At 42.2% G+C, this 14,461-nt stretch overlaps 1 protein-coding gene across 2 annotated transcripts in view; it reads right to left on the reverse strand.

Annotated features, from left to right (window-relative positions):
• The window catches only part of GOLIM4 (golgi integral membrane protein 4), a 52,706-nt gene that overhangs the window by 24,808 nt on the left and 13,437 nt on the right, over positions 1-14,461 (reverse strand). The window lies entirely within an intron of this gene.

Here is a 14,461-nt window from a genome sequence, read left to right on the forward strand (position 1 = left end):
ACCACTTATTTTTGAGCTCCAGGTTGGCATAGGAAAATGAATTTATATGAGTAGTATTGGTAAAATGCTAAATTTAAGTAAATACTGTTTAAATGAATAGTATTGGTAAAATACTTTTAACCTGCAGAAAATATGGGGCTTATCATACTTACAGTAACTCTTGAACTCAGAAAACTTTTTTTTTTTATATATCATTTCAAATGCCCTCATTCAGGAAAACATTTGTTTTAGAAAGAAACTCAAAATCCCACTGATTTCAAATGAGAGTTAAACTTTCAACTAGCTTTAAAGCACATGCTGAAGTCACAATTCCCAGGCTCTCTTTCACAGGTTATATTCATTAAAAGAACTCTGGCAAGCCAATTCTTTTGACTTTTTTTAGCTAGTACTGTTATATACAATACTACACCATTTTTATATTTAAATTCAGAAACCAATTTTATTTTTCTGCTTTGTGCATCCAACAGTATTGTCTTTCTAGTTAGCTTGCTGTTTTTCCTGTACAGTCAATTAATTCTCCCAGGTGTTGAGAGAAGTTTTTCAGGCAGCTGCTAAAAAGAGAAACACTTTTTAAAATAAGATGGAAAAAAACCCAACAGAAACACTCCCCCTCCCCACCACCTAAAAATTAAAAACCCCAGCAACACGCATCACCAAGCAGTCATGCCATTTCAAATGTATGCTGGCTGTCGGTAAAACTTTTAAATAGTCCAGGCTGTAAATTGCTGTTACTCTTTAACCTACATTTGTTATTTAAATACACAGAAGATGCATGCAATAAAGGTTTGTCTGTATAAGTACGTAACGTAAAGCAAAACATATGAAGAAGTCTTGATTTTTGTGGATATAATAGCAAAACTTATTGATGCAATAAGTTAACGTTGACTCCGGAGAAACAACGAACCTTGACAGTCATCAAAACAAATCAATATATGTATTGTTAAACACGATCATTGTTGCAATCATTCAAGAAACCCAGATGGAATTGTATCCAAGTAGATGGAAATGTATGCAGATTTCTTCTGTCCTTTAAATATCTTTTATTAAAAAAGGAATGAAGACCCAGAGAAATAAATGTTTTCCTCCTCCAGGGTTTTGTCTAAGCTCATTTCAAACTAGCCGTTTGTATATATGATTTGATAGGTATAGGACAGATTGGCAATTATATTAGGGCCTTGTTACATGGTAATTTTTGGGCAGCTCCCAGGGCTCTTAATCCCTGGATTGTCCGAACATTAATACCCCAAAATAGTTTGAAGCACTTGTTAGGGGACTTAAAGTTATGCCACGCCAGGGCTCAGTTATCTCTGATCTGTGCTACCCAACTCATGATACCCTAAGGTGTAGCTACTCTAGGCTACACCTTGGTGTAAAACATCCAACTTGCCCCCTCTCCTTCACTGGCCTGGATCAGGCCCATTGCCCTCCAGTCCCACACTTCTCCAGTACCCCAGATCCCAGCACACTGCCCCCCTGCCCTTGTGGTTGCCTGCACTGTCTGTCCTGCAGAAGTAGGCAGGGAAGGGTGAAACTGCCTGCCCTGCTGCCAATGCTGCTGCACTCTGGACTTGAAGAGCAGCATTGGGCAAGTTAACCCTTCCCTGCCTGCAGAAAGTGCAGGTAGCCACAAGCAATGCCCCAGGGGGTCGGGGGAGGCAGAGGGAAACCCCAGGGTGGATTCCTTCTTTTCCGTCCTCCAGACCCCTGCTGGCCTGAAGTGCGACTGCTCCAAAAAAATCAAGCTACCACTAACACCAATCAACAGTTTTGCAGCTCACAATGTAAAGTATAACAAGACCCTTATTAACTCCAGTGACCTCAACACTAGAATCAGGATGATGATAATGTGTGTCAGTAAACTATGAAAATGTTATTCCTAATCTGTATGCTTTGATTAGTTATCTACAGTAACACTGTCATGGTTAGGCTCCATTTCCTTGTGAAATGCAGTCTTGTGTGCTAGATTATTTATCACAAGCACTGAAGAAAAAAAGTGAGGAAAAATCCTGCAATAACAGTATCTGACCAGTAAAAAGGATAATATCCTTCCTTAGAAATAACTTGATGAATGTTAGTTTCAATTTTTTTTATTCTCTGAAGAACATTTCTTTTTACGTTCTTCTTAGCTAAGAGTTTATTTCTTTGCTTACCTTCTCTATTCACCTGGACCTGACAGGCCTAAATATATTTACAAGACTCTTTTGACCCTATAATTTCAAACACCACAGTTTGGGCCAGGCATAAAAACATGGGATGTTTATATTGTAGATTTTTTACTCTCTGCTATATCATTTAGTTCTTTAGCTAAGTCTACGTGGTAATTATCAGCTAAGAACTAGAATCTATTCTTAAGAAAGAACTCTGCTAGGGTTTCCTGTATGGTGGTGGACAGTGTTCGTTTATCCGATGAGTTTCTTTCCTCCTCCTCCATTTTCCTTTTAGGGTGAGGGACAGAAATTACATGTAAACTGGTATAAGTGATCGGAAACTGGTTCAAATCTGTAACACAACAGAAGCTCGGTGTGCATAAACTGCTTTCAAAGTGGCTGAAACTACTTTAAGATAAACCTGGATGGATGTAATATCAGACTTAATGGATTTAGGTTAAAGCAACTTATTGAACTTCTCCGTCTCAGATCCCCTCCAGATTCAAGTTAACTCATAGTCTGCCAGCAACCCAGGATGCTTTGCACCTCCTCCACAACTCCCTTGCAGGGGGGGGTGGACTAACCTAGGCCCAAGCAGTCTGCTCCAGCCGTGCTCTATTGTCCCCCAGCTTCTGGCCTGGGCCACTGCAGGCATGTGGCTGCAATTCTGGAATCAAAAGCGACTGTCTGTTCACTTGCTTATCAGTTCAATCTATGCAGTATAAACTAACCTGTAAAACACTGAATCGAGATCTGTACTTAGCCTAAGAGTCTGACAAGACAGGTTGCTGGCCCCTGGTCTAGTAGAACCCTATTTCCCATGGAACCAATGGATCCAGCCCGCAGGCATGGGGCTTCAACGGTGGTTGGGGCAGCTTCAGCTGTGGGTGCTCTCATGATGCCACAGGAAGAAGTAGTGGCTGTGGCTGGGTTTATCAGCCTGCCTCTGACCCAGAGAGGATCATTCCAGCCTGCAGTCATAAAAGGTTTACCAATCTTTGTAGAGTTTGATACCACGTAATAAGCAATTCATTTAGGGCATAATGGTATTTTTTCTGAGAAGCCCTTTGAAACAAATTGGAAGCTAATTATGTTTTGAGGCAAAGTGTGCAGGACATCTCACAAGGGCCTCAGGACTGAGCAGCAAAAGTATGTGCCATGTCACTTCTCTTTTCTGGAAAGGCTGGCTACCACTGAAGAGATTTACAGCTGATCCAGACCAGCAACAGGAATTGGGCAGCGCTGAGAGACCCGAGCTCTAAAGAGAGCTGCACCATAGCCACAAAACTGTGCAGGTGCCCAAATTCTATCAGTGCCTCTGTTTTGGATGACAAATGTTCCTCCAGTACCTCTCCAGTTGAAGAAGCTGGGACGTTGGGCAGTCGAGAGAGCAGGAGCCATGGGGAACAAAAGGAGAAACAAGGGGGCCCCGACCCTGAAATGCGGTGATAAGGATTCTCTTCTGGGATGACACCTGAGTTGCCAGCCCTGCTCTTAGGGTTGTTGCCCGTCTAATGTAAGATGCATTTGGCGATGCCCAACTTTCCCTTTTCTCCACATAGATAACTGTGCTGCCTACCCCACAATCACTCTTTGGAAGTACTCAAGTCTCCCCATTGACTATAGGCATCCTAGAGGCCTGATCTTCTCAGTTTGAATTACTCTCCTGGGGCCAGCGGTGTTTCAGTATCTAAGTCAGGGGTGGGCAAAATGCGGCCTGTGGGCCAGATACGGCCTGCTAAGCCATTCTATCTGGCCCACGGGGCCCCTAAAAAATTTAGAAAGTTAACGTTTATCTGCCCCTGGTGGCCCTCGATGGCTTGCCAAAACTCAGTAAGTGGCCCTCCACCTGAAATATTGCTCACCCCTGATCCAAGTGCAGGCATCTAGGTGACCAGTCTGAACCTGACCAGAGTCCAGTCACTGTGATGTTTTCACCAAGGTTTGATAGCATGCTCCCATAGATCGTAAAGTTGTTTGTGGCATTCTTCAGTGAGAAGTGCAGATCTCACAATCTCATCACTAAAACACCCTTTCTTAACTAAAGCTTTTCATATTCACTCTATCTTTTGATCTTGTAATTCAGCCAAAACCCTACCTCGCAAGCAGCAAGCAAGCTTCATGATGTCACTACCTCTACACATTATAGTAAACAATTATCTTGTACCCACAGGATATGTTCTAGAAGTAGTGAAAGAAAAAACATTTCTCATGTGTTATATGGTTATTTGACCATCTAGCAAAACTACATGTCTTGCTTAACAACCAATAAGATCCTTCTTAGCATCCTGGGAAAGTCCAGGAAAGCAAAGCAATCTTTTTTGCTATTATGGAAAGTGCTTACAGGAAAGATTAAAGTCCTGTTTCCCACTATGAAAGGAAAAAAAAAAGAACTTTACCAAGTTGATCATACAGATCAACTTCTCCTTTATTGGCATGGCATCCCACTTTAAATGGAAATTTAAGACAAAGGATCTATTGTTAATTTGTATTTTGATGTCTTGAATCAAGAAGAGGAATCAATACAGTAAGATCAGATAAACTTACAAGTGCCAGGTAGACTACACTCGAAGAAGGGTCGTATACCAATCTATTTACAGTTGCGTCCACACACTTATGTGATGATACCTCTTATACCGATACAACATAATTATATGTTAAATTAAATGCCCTGGGTATAAATACCACACTTGGTAACAAAAACATCTCCCATCAAAATTCATAGTATCATAGTTGGTAGGGTCGGAAGGGACCTGAGCAGATCATCTAGTCCGACCCCCTGCCATGGCAGGAAAGAGTACTGGGGTCAAATGACCCTGGCCAGATGTTCGTCCAGCCTTTTTTTAAAGACCCCCAGGGAAGGAGCCAGCACCACTTCTTTTGGAAGTTGGTTCCAGGTCCTAGCCGCCCTGACAGTGAAATAGCCCCTCCTAATTTCTAGCCTGAAACTACCCTCCACTAGCTTGTGTCCATTGTTTCTTGTAACTCCTGGGAGTGCTCGGGGGAACAGGGACTCTCCCAATGCCTGCTGGTCCCCCTTGACTAGTTTACAGACTGCCACTAGATCCCCTCTCAGCCTTCTCTTGTGGAGGCTGAACAGGTTCAGGTCCCTTAGCCTCTCCTTGTAGGGCCTGCCTTGCTGCCCCCGGATCATGCAGGTGGCCCTCCTCTGGACTCTCTCCATATTGGCCACATCCCTCCTGAAGTGCGGTGCCCAGAACTGGATGCAGTACTCCAACTGCGGCCTGACCAGTGTCGCATAGAGGGGGAGGATCACCTCTTTGGACCTGCTTGAGATGCATCTGTGGATGCATGACAAGGTGTGGTTGGCCTTCCTGGCTGCATCCCCACTTTGTCAGCCCTCCTAAGTGTCCCCAATTAAACCTTCTAAGCTGAAAACTAAAAGTTTTAGCCACAATGGGTGCTTAGAGATGTGGAAAACAAACAAAATCAAAGTGTGCTTTACTTTCAGCTTGTTGCACCCCAACACCTACCACAGCACATGCCCAGAAGAGGAACTGCATCAGTCTGACCCGGCTCACCCAGCTTCTCGATAGCTCTCACATTTTGGGGTGGGGAGAATTAGCACTTTTATCTGATCAATAATTCAATCGATGATTAGATGAAAACACCAAAAAGCCCCGCTAAAGCATGTGAGCTATATAGATGCTGAGGTGCTGGGTCAAACTGACATGATTCCTCTTCTGGGAAAGTGCTGGTTGCCTCCCGACCCCCCATGTCTATCAGCACCCAAAGGGTTTTCATATAAATTAAATAGCATGTGAACCTGAACCCAAAAAAGAGTCTAGACAGTTTGCGAAGCAGGACCAAACACTGCTCAAAACTAGCCGAATTCTTGACTTCATATTTAAAACCAATGGAAAAAAAATAGCAATTCTGAGGGACACTTAAATTTCAGGTTTTGAACAAAACTGAAGCTCAAACCCACATGTGAGATAATGTTTTTTGCTAAGTTAAAAAGTCTACCTAAATCCCTGTGAAAAACAAATACAAAGGTTTGTACAGAGTTGTTTAAAACAACTAAACACGCTATATTAAAGACATTCATTTTCCCTGTCCAAACAGTGATTTTCAAGCTCTCTTTGAAGCTATCATCCAAATTACTGAAAAGTGCCATTTTTCCTTTAAGCGAACAGAAAACATATTTCCACACGAAGTTAAGTAGGTACTGAAAAGCATAGGAAACTATAAGCAGGAAACATCAAGCAAAGATTTGCATCTTGGCAGTTGTATAAAACTGCTTTAAACCCTTAAAAAATGTTCTTAATTCTTCTATCATGTCTTCTGCAATCTTTAGCTAGTGATTTATCTAAAAATGTTTACATTTTTGCTTAGAAGCAGGATTGCTAATTAATCCATGTCACCTATATCTACTTTGCCATTTTTTCTCTAAAGTCAAGGGCATCAGTCAAGATGAACTGATATATCAAGAGCCATTGCAACAAAACAAGCATATGATGAATATTCACAAAGTTACCACTAAATAAGTTTAAATAGAAGAAAAAAATTGGAAGCACTGCAATAATGGCGGCATCTTGGCACTAAAGATTTTGAATACAGAATTGCTTTGCAAAAGGAACAGTGCTTGTAGCCTGAAAATCCATAATGCGTTTCTCCTCCCCTGCAATCAGGATTGGAAATAAGCTTTTGGCAGGCAGAGGCTAAACCACCACAGGATTTTACAGTCATATTTTTTTCACTTCCCTTCTACTCCACCTGCTGTTGCATCTTTCCCAGCAAAGTATGGTTTAAGAAGTCAAAAGCAATTAGGTGAGCAGGAAGAAAGGGCAGAAAGAATTCAGTATTTTACACTGTCTTCACTCTTTTGAAAATACATACTTGAGAAATAAAATATTCATGAGAAAATAAATGTACTTCAGCTCTTAAACAAGCTAAATATTCAGTTTTGAACTGATTAGGTACTATACTGAACATTAGAGCCAAATCTTTAGCAGCTGTTATTAGGGCAGCTTCAGTGGACCTTCACTGACTTGCATGGTTAAGGGCCACATGCTAAAATTAGCATACAAGATTCAATTCAACATATTTACTGAATGGCCCATTAATATTATTGATATATTTCCATTATACACTAGGCCTTTAACTTAAAAGAGAAATGGGACTTGGAAAAGGTGATTTCTTTGCAGTCCCTGGCATGAGGAAATCAAGCTAAAGACTGACCTGAATTCTCAAGGTCTTTGTATAGAAATCAAAGCACGTGTTTTCTTTTGTATCTGCATAAACTGGATATAGTAGCCAAAGGGCAGAATTTTGACCAAACTCTCTCATTATTACTTTAGTCAAGTTCCAAAGATAGTTTCTGTATAAATTTATTGCACGTCACGTCCATCCTCCTCCTTGATTATGTAAACTTAACATAACTAAATGTGGTCTGAATATTTAAAAGATTGGTTACCCGATGCCACCTCCTGACTTGTACCCAAGTGAAAACCTGTCCCAACTGCATCCATTCCAACCATTATGGACATAACTACAGCATCTCTCTGCCATGCTGAGATCACTGCTATGAAGCATGCCCTGATTGTGACCTGAATCCACTACGTTTGAGCTGTGCTTACTGGTGGTCACTGCTGTAATTATTTACCCACATACTAGAAAAGCTATTTGGGTTCTGATCTACAAGTTACATGCACTTTGCAGTCTGTCAAAAGATGCTGCACAAGGTCGATAAGTCTCTTGTATGCTGCTTTTCTGCATTTTCCAGCAGAAAAATATAAAGTGAAAAAATTCCTGACTGGCTTTACTTCTGAAGTGCTACAGCTACCCACTTCTCCTTAACCAAGAGAAGTTACAGCCTCTTGAAAGGCAGAGAAGGAAACTAACCCTAGAGTGCTGGTCCAATTTAGCTTCAATTAATACATCCTGCCTACTTGTTATTTTAAGTTGGCTTTGGTGTTTTTCTCCTTTTCCATCTTTGCTGCTGTTACTCCAGTAGCTGCTGCATACCTGATCTGTAAAAACTACACACAAATGGGCACTTCTGCATAGTTATTAATTCTATAAAAATCACACACACGCTTGGACAAAAGAGGTGCTATATAAATTCATAGACAACTGTTATAGAGGGCTAAGGTCCTAAATACATTCTCAAAAGATTATTCTGCTACAAGCACAGCTAAATATTAAATTACAAGACCCACAATCTGATGAAAGAAAGCTTGCTACTGGACTAGTTCACTTATCTTTACATTCCTAAGAATTTTTTTTTTCTTTTAAATGATAAAGAAAAAAAACCCAGCAACTTATGAAGTTTAAAAAGGCCAATGTTTTCAGTATCAGATTTTCAGCTATTTTGCAAATATAGTATTCCACTATCTTGGTTTGTCAGAAGCAGGAGCTGAAGGATAGGAGGTCTGAAACACACAAGCACACTGGTATCCTAAGAGTTTCTGTAAAATAGGCTTTTATGTTAAAAAAAAAAAAAAAAAAAAAAAAAAAAAATACCCAAGACAACACAACACAACAACAACGAAACTGTTTTTGGCAGTTTGACTGCGAAGCAAACATTCCTAGGGGGCACAATCCTTTTGTATTAATGTGGGATCAACTCTTAAATCCAATGATAGTAATTTAGACTCCCGTTACAAAGAGTTATGGATTTGCATAATGTTGTTATGCCATGGGAGGAATCATTATTAATTCAATAGGACTATTTCCCATGTGTAAAATTCTTCACATTCATAAACCGTTGCAGCTCTTGGCCTCAAATGGTAGATTCCAGTGTCTTACTGGTAGTCACCTAGCAGAAACACCCAATTACTCAGGGACTGTGGTTGGATTTGGAGAAAAATCTCATTGCTTTCCATCACAGTCCAACTTTATGTGGTCAAAGTGTAAGCTACAGTTGTATATTACAAAGATACAATCAAATCTGCAATCCATGTGAAAAACAGATTTTGGTAAGCAACAAAATTCAAGAGAGAGTGCCGTATTTGTAGCACTAAAACGTGGAAAATTATATTTCGTTACATCTCTTGCACAAACTGACAAACTACAGAGGCAGTACAACGCAGAAGGGAACACTGAAGTTATGTCATACTTTACAGCTTTGACTATTTTTCTTTGCTTCTGTTTATATCCTTTATAAAGAAAAAATTGTTAAAGGCATGTGAAATGTGAGATTTTTCTCCTTCTTGCATGTGGAACAATTTGGTTCTGAGGAGGATGGCATGGAGTGATCCAATTATATTTTCTAAAAAAATTAAACTCCCGCACTCTCTAGAACATTAACATTTAATAAAAGGTTTGTGTTGACACAGACATATATCCAAGTAAGAGCTTTTCTGTCAAATAAATTACCAGTTAGCACAAAGGAAAAGCACAAAGGGTTTTCAAGACAAGCAAAGTGACATTTATTGGCAGCAGTGCTTTCCAAATAGTAAAATTTGCTTTGACTTTCAATTCCCTATAAATTAAAGGGTTTCTGGTAACTAAACATGGTGCATGGTTTTAATGATTGAAAAAGGTGCATCAACATTTCACATCAAAAGCTTTAAGTTCAGGTTTTTTGCAGTCTATTTTATTGGGTTGTTGACCACAGTTGCAAAAAACGAAAAATATGCATGTATGAACACCTTTGATGCCAGAAAAATCCTGCACCAACAATATCCTTCTGTTAACACGTACTTATTCTTAGAGCCAAGAAGATGAGTATCCACTACTCAGTGCTTATAGTATGGCACAACTAAACTTATTAAAAATCATAAAATCATAGAAAATTTGGGTTGGAAGGCATCTCAGGAGGTCATCTAGTCTAACCCCCTGCTCAGAGCAGGACCATCCCCAACTAGATCATCCCAGCCAGGGCTTTGTCTACCCAGGTCTTAAAAACCTCCAAGGATGGAGATTACGTCACCTCTGGGTAACCTGCTCCAGTGCTTTACTACCCTCCTAGTGACAGAGTTCTTCCCAATACCTAACCCAGGGGTGGGCAAAGTATGGCCTGTGAGGCCATTCTATCCAGCCCACAGGGCCCCTGAAAAATTTAGAAAATTAATATTAATGTGGCTTTGGTTCCTGTCCAAAATGACAGGAACCTGGGGCAGTAGGACCCAGGGGAAGCTTGGTGGGCTCCTGCAACAGCAGGGCCTGCCCAGCCTGCCTCCACCCCTCCAGCCAGAAGCCCCAGCAGGGGCTTCCGGCCTGGGACCATGTGGCTGCCCCGCGCCAGAACCTCAGGTAAGGGGGGGTGGGGACCCCTCCCTCACCCCAGTGCTCCCTGCTGCAGCCACGCACAGCCCACTTGGGACTGTCCTGAGCAGGCACAGGCAGCCCCACGCAGACTGCAAGTGGCTGCAGCACAGGGCACAGGCCATGGGGTGGGGGATGGGCTGGTTTTTCAACGGTCAGCACCAGCTTGTAACCCACCCCCACTGCCAGCCTGGGCTCTGCACCAGCTTCAGGCTCGCCCATCAGGGCTGTGCCATGGCGTCAGCAGCTGCAGCCCACACAACTTGCCGCGCTGGGCAGTGTTTGCTGCTGCTGCCTGCCTGGAGCTCGTGCACTGGGCAGCCCAGAGGCAGCGATGGCAAACACTGCCCAGTGCAGCAAGCAGGGGGACTGCAGCTGCTGCCGCCGTGTGCAACCCTGATGGGCGAGCCCGGAGCCAGTGCAGGGCCCAAGCTGGCAGTGGGGGCAAGTTACAAGCTGGTGCTGAGCATGGGAAAAGTGGCCCTCCCCCAGCCCGTGGTCAGCACCCCGCGTTGTAGCCACTCTCAGCCTGCACGGGGCTGCCTGTGCCTGCTCAGGACAGCTGCGTGCGGGCTGCGAGTGGCTGCAGCAGGGAGCACCAGCCATAGGGCAGGGAAGGGGCTGCTTTTCCCTGTGCTCAGCACCAGCTCCTTCCCTGCCAGGGAGCAGGGGGTCAGGGCTGCATGCTGCCCCCCACCTGTACTGCAGGGCTGGGGGCACTGGTAGTGAACAGGTACATGGGGCCCACACCAGTGTCCTGGGGCCAGCACCAGCGGGGCCCAGAACAGGGTGGCAGGAGTGCAGTGGTCCCGGCTGCAGGGGCTCCATGGAGCCAAGCTAGCTCCCCCCTCTCCCTGCTGGTGCAGCCCTGCCCAGCTCCACAGACCCCTGTCAGCCTGCACTCCATCAGTGCTGGTCCTGGGACACTGGTCCCAAGATGGTGACTAGGGGGCAGGGCACCTGTCAAGGTGCAGGGCTACCCATGCAGCCCTCAACAGCTTGCCAAGACTGGGTAAGCAGCCCTCCCTCCGCCCAAAATAATTGCCCGCCCCTGACCTAACCTAAATTTCCCTTGCTGCAACTTGAGACTATTGCTCCTTGTTCTGGTGTCTGCCACCACTGAGAACAGTCCAGCTCCATCCTCTTTTGAACCTCCCTTCAGGTACTTGAAGGGTGCTAGTAAATCCCCTCTCAGTTTTCTCTTCTCCAGACTAAATAAGCCCAGTTCCCTCAGCCTCTCCTCATGAGTCATGTCCTCCAGCCCCCAAACCATTTTTGCTGCCCTCCGCTGGACCCTATCCAATTTGTCCACATCTCATCTGCGTGTGCGGGGCAGGGGGGCACGGCAAAACGTGCCCCCATGTTCCAGATGTGGCCACACTACTGCCAAAGAGAGGGGAATAATCACTTCACTTGATCTGCTGGTAATGCTTCTACTAATGCAGCCAGTATGCCATTAGCCTTCTTTGCAACGAGGGCACACCGTTAGCTCATATTCAGCTTTTTGTCCACTGTAACCCCCTTTTGTGCAGAGCTGCTGCCCAGCCAGTTGGTCCCCAGCCTGTACTGGTGCATGGGATTGTTCTGAACTTTGCATTTCTCCTTATTGAACCTCATGAAACTCATAAATGCCATGATCAGTTTGTTTGCAATATATACATGATATTTTAACAGGCAAATATTGCAATGACTCATGTAAATGAGGTAGGACATGCCTTTATGACAGATGTAAATGAGCTAGGACACCAACATTATTTAAATGATTACTTGGGAAGGTTATATAAAAAAAAAAACCAACACATGGCTTTGTGCTGTGAAATCTGTGCTGTAAAATTCTAATCTTTGATATCATATTTTTACCATATTGACCTGGGAAGGACTCCAATAATAAATGATTAAATATAAAAAAATTAGTAAAACTTCAAGAATCTATAACTTACTGGTTAGTATGATCTTCATCTGATACATAAAAATAAAAAATCCTCAGCTGTAGAGGCTCGCTCCGTGATATATTGGTAAGATGGAAGTTAGGACTTATGAGAGATCCATCAAGGAACTTTCCACACACTAATTTTGAAGTTTTCAGTAACGGATTAAAACAAGTAACAGAACTGAAGGTGAGAACTGATATGCTTTAGACTGTGTGTACACTTCCAATAGGCATGCAAGAAACTCAGAAGATTATCCAACATTCAGATTTGTATTCTTGCAGTTCTGGCACTTCAGCCTCTGGTTCTAACCATAAACAACCAATATAAAATGCATTCAAATGCTGCATATTTTTAAAGGTTTCAATTAAGCTTTGTAAATAAAATAATGTTGGGTCTCTAAAGACAGTAAATAGATCTTTATTTATTCTGAACTGTTTAGCTCATCCCAGAAACATATCCTATATTGCTAAGAGTTACCTCTCTCAGGATCACATGAAAATTAATGTGTAAAATAGGTTAAGCATTTAATACATGCATGACCTCTTGGCACGTTATTCTACCTAAGGTGGTATGCACATGTGTGGTTAAAATCTTTTCTAAAACTAACGTATTGGGTCCAAAATATTGCATACCACACACCTGTGAAGTGGGATAAAGTATATAAACATTTTGGCCCAGTGCAGAGAGGAAGCATCACTTACTGCAGACTAGATTTTGCAATGTTGTGCTTTACCCTGTGAATATTTGTACATGTCACATATAGAGTTATGTTATTTGGTTGCCTAGATAAAGCAAACAGCTTTTCTTAAATAAAATAAAAAATAAAATTGTCAATTAAAAATATAAAAGAACTTCATAGCTTCACAGAAGCTGAAGACACCAAATACATACGACATGCTACCACTGCAAACAAAGCACTCTTCTGTCATACCACAGTGAGGGAAGTTTTCGAAGCCAGAAGATTCCAAAGAAAATAAAAAATTTCAGTTCGGCCAAAAACTCTCTCCAAATTTCAACCAGGAGAGTCAGCCAGCCCTAGTCCTTACTTTCACCCTTGCTTAATACCATACCTGTGGTACCAGGTACGCTGCTCTACTGATCCCATCACCCCTTCCAGGTTGGGTAATGGACAATACCTTTGGGGCTCTGAAGCTGTATTCATAGACAGCATCAGGAATGTCATCCTGCATCTGGACTACTGGATCACCATCCAAATTATCCCAGAGGGTATTGTGAAGGTAGCTGCATAAGGTCTATGCTTCAACACCCAAAACAGTCTAAAAAATGTTTTTCTAAGGAAGAGAAACTACATAAAAATATTCTGTCAAGAACCCCACTGCCATAAAAGCAGAAATAGCTGTAAGTAGATATCCCTGCTGCGTCAGATGTAAGGAGAGATCTACTTCATGGTGGGAGGCAGAAGATTTTGAGAGACTGGACATATTTTTTATATGGTATAAAAATGTTCTCTCTAAGCAAGAGAACTTGGGCTTTTACTTAGAAGTTTCAAAACACTTTTATACAGAGTAATATGACTAATATCTAATACTCAAGGTACAACAGCCATAGTCTTTGAAAAGTAGGACAGATGGTAACTAGGTGCTTATTTTAAGAACCAGGAATTACTGTTCTACAAAAGCAGTGACTATTTAATAACGTCCTTTGCCTTAACAGGACACAGCAGCATCTCCCTTGGGTGCGGAGAGCCGGGTAAGGTTTGCAACGACAGAACATGAATTCACGTCAGGCTCTTTAATAAAATTCTAAAGGAAAATACTGGTTACATCTCTGGAGGAAGACAGCTGTGGATTGCATCTCCTCCCTTGGTCTTTATATTATTTAAATATAAATAAATGCATACTTGACCTTTGTTCACCTCATAAATGCTTCCTCAAAAAATCCAATTCTCCTCTTTTCTCAGCAGTTTTGACTGAAGATAAATCCATTTGCTCAAAATGGCAATAATAAATTCTGTATACTAGCATAAGTACAAAAAAAAATAAAAATTAAGTGCATTTGTTCAGGCAGATCAGCCTTCCCAGGAACTCTTTCTTGTACAATTTCTTTTTCTGGACACCAAACATACTGGGTCCAAGATTTTCAAAAGAAATTAAATTGTGGTTGCCTCTGGTTTTTAATAAACAACACAAC

Source organism: Alligator mississippiensis, chromosome 7 (genome assembly GCF_030867095.1).
Source record: "Alligator mississippiensis isolate rAllMis1 chromosome 7, rAllMis1, whole genome shotgun sequence".
Taxonomy (NCBI): Eukaryota; Metazoa; Chordata; order Crocodylia; family Alligatoridae; genus Alligator; species Alligator mississippiensis.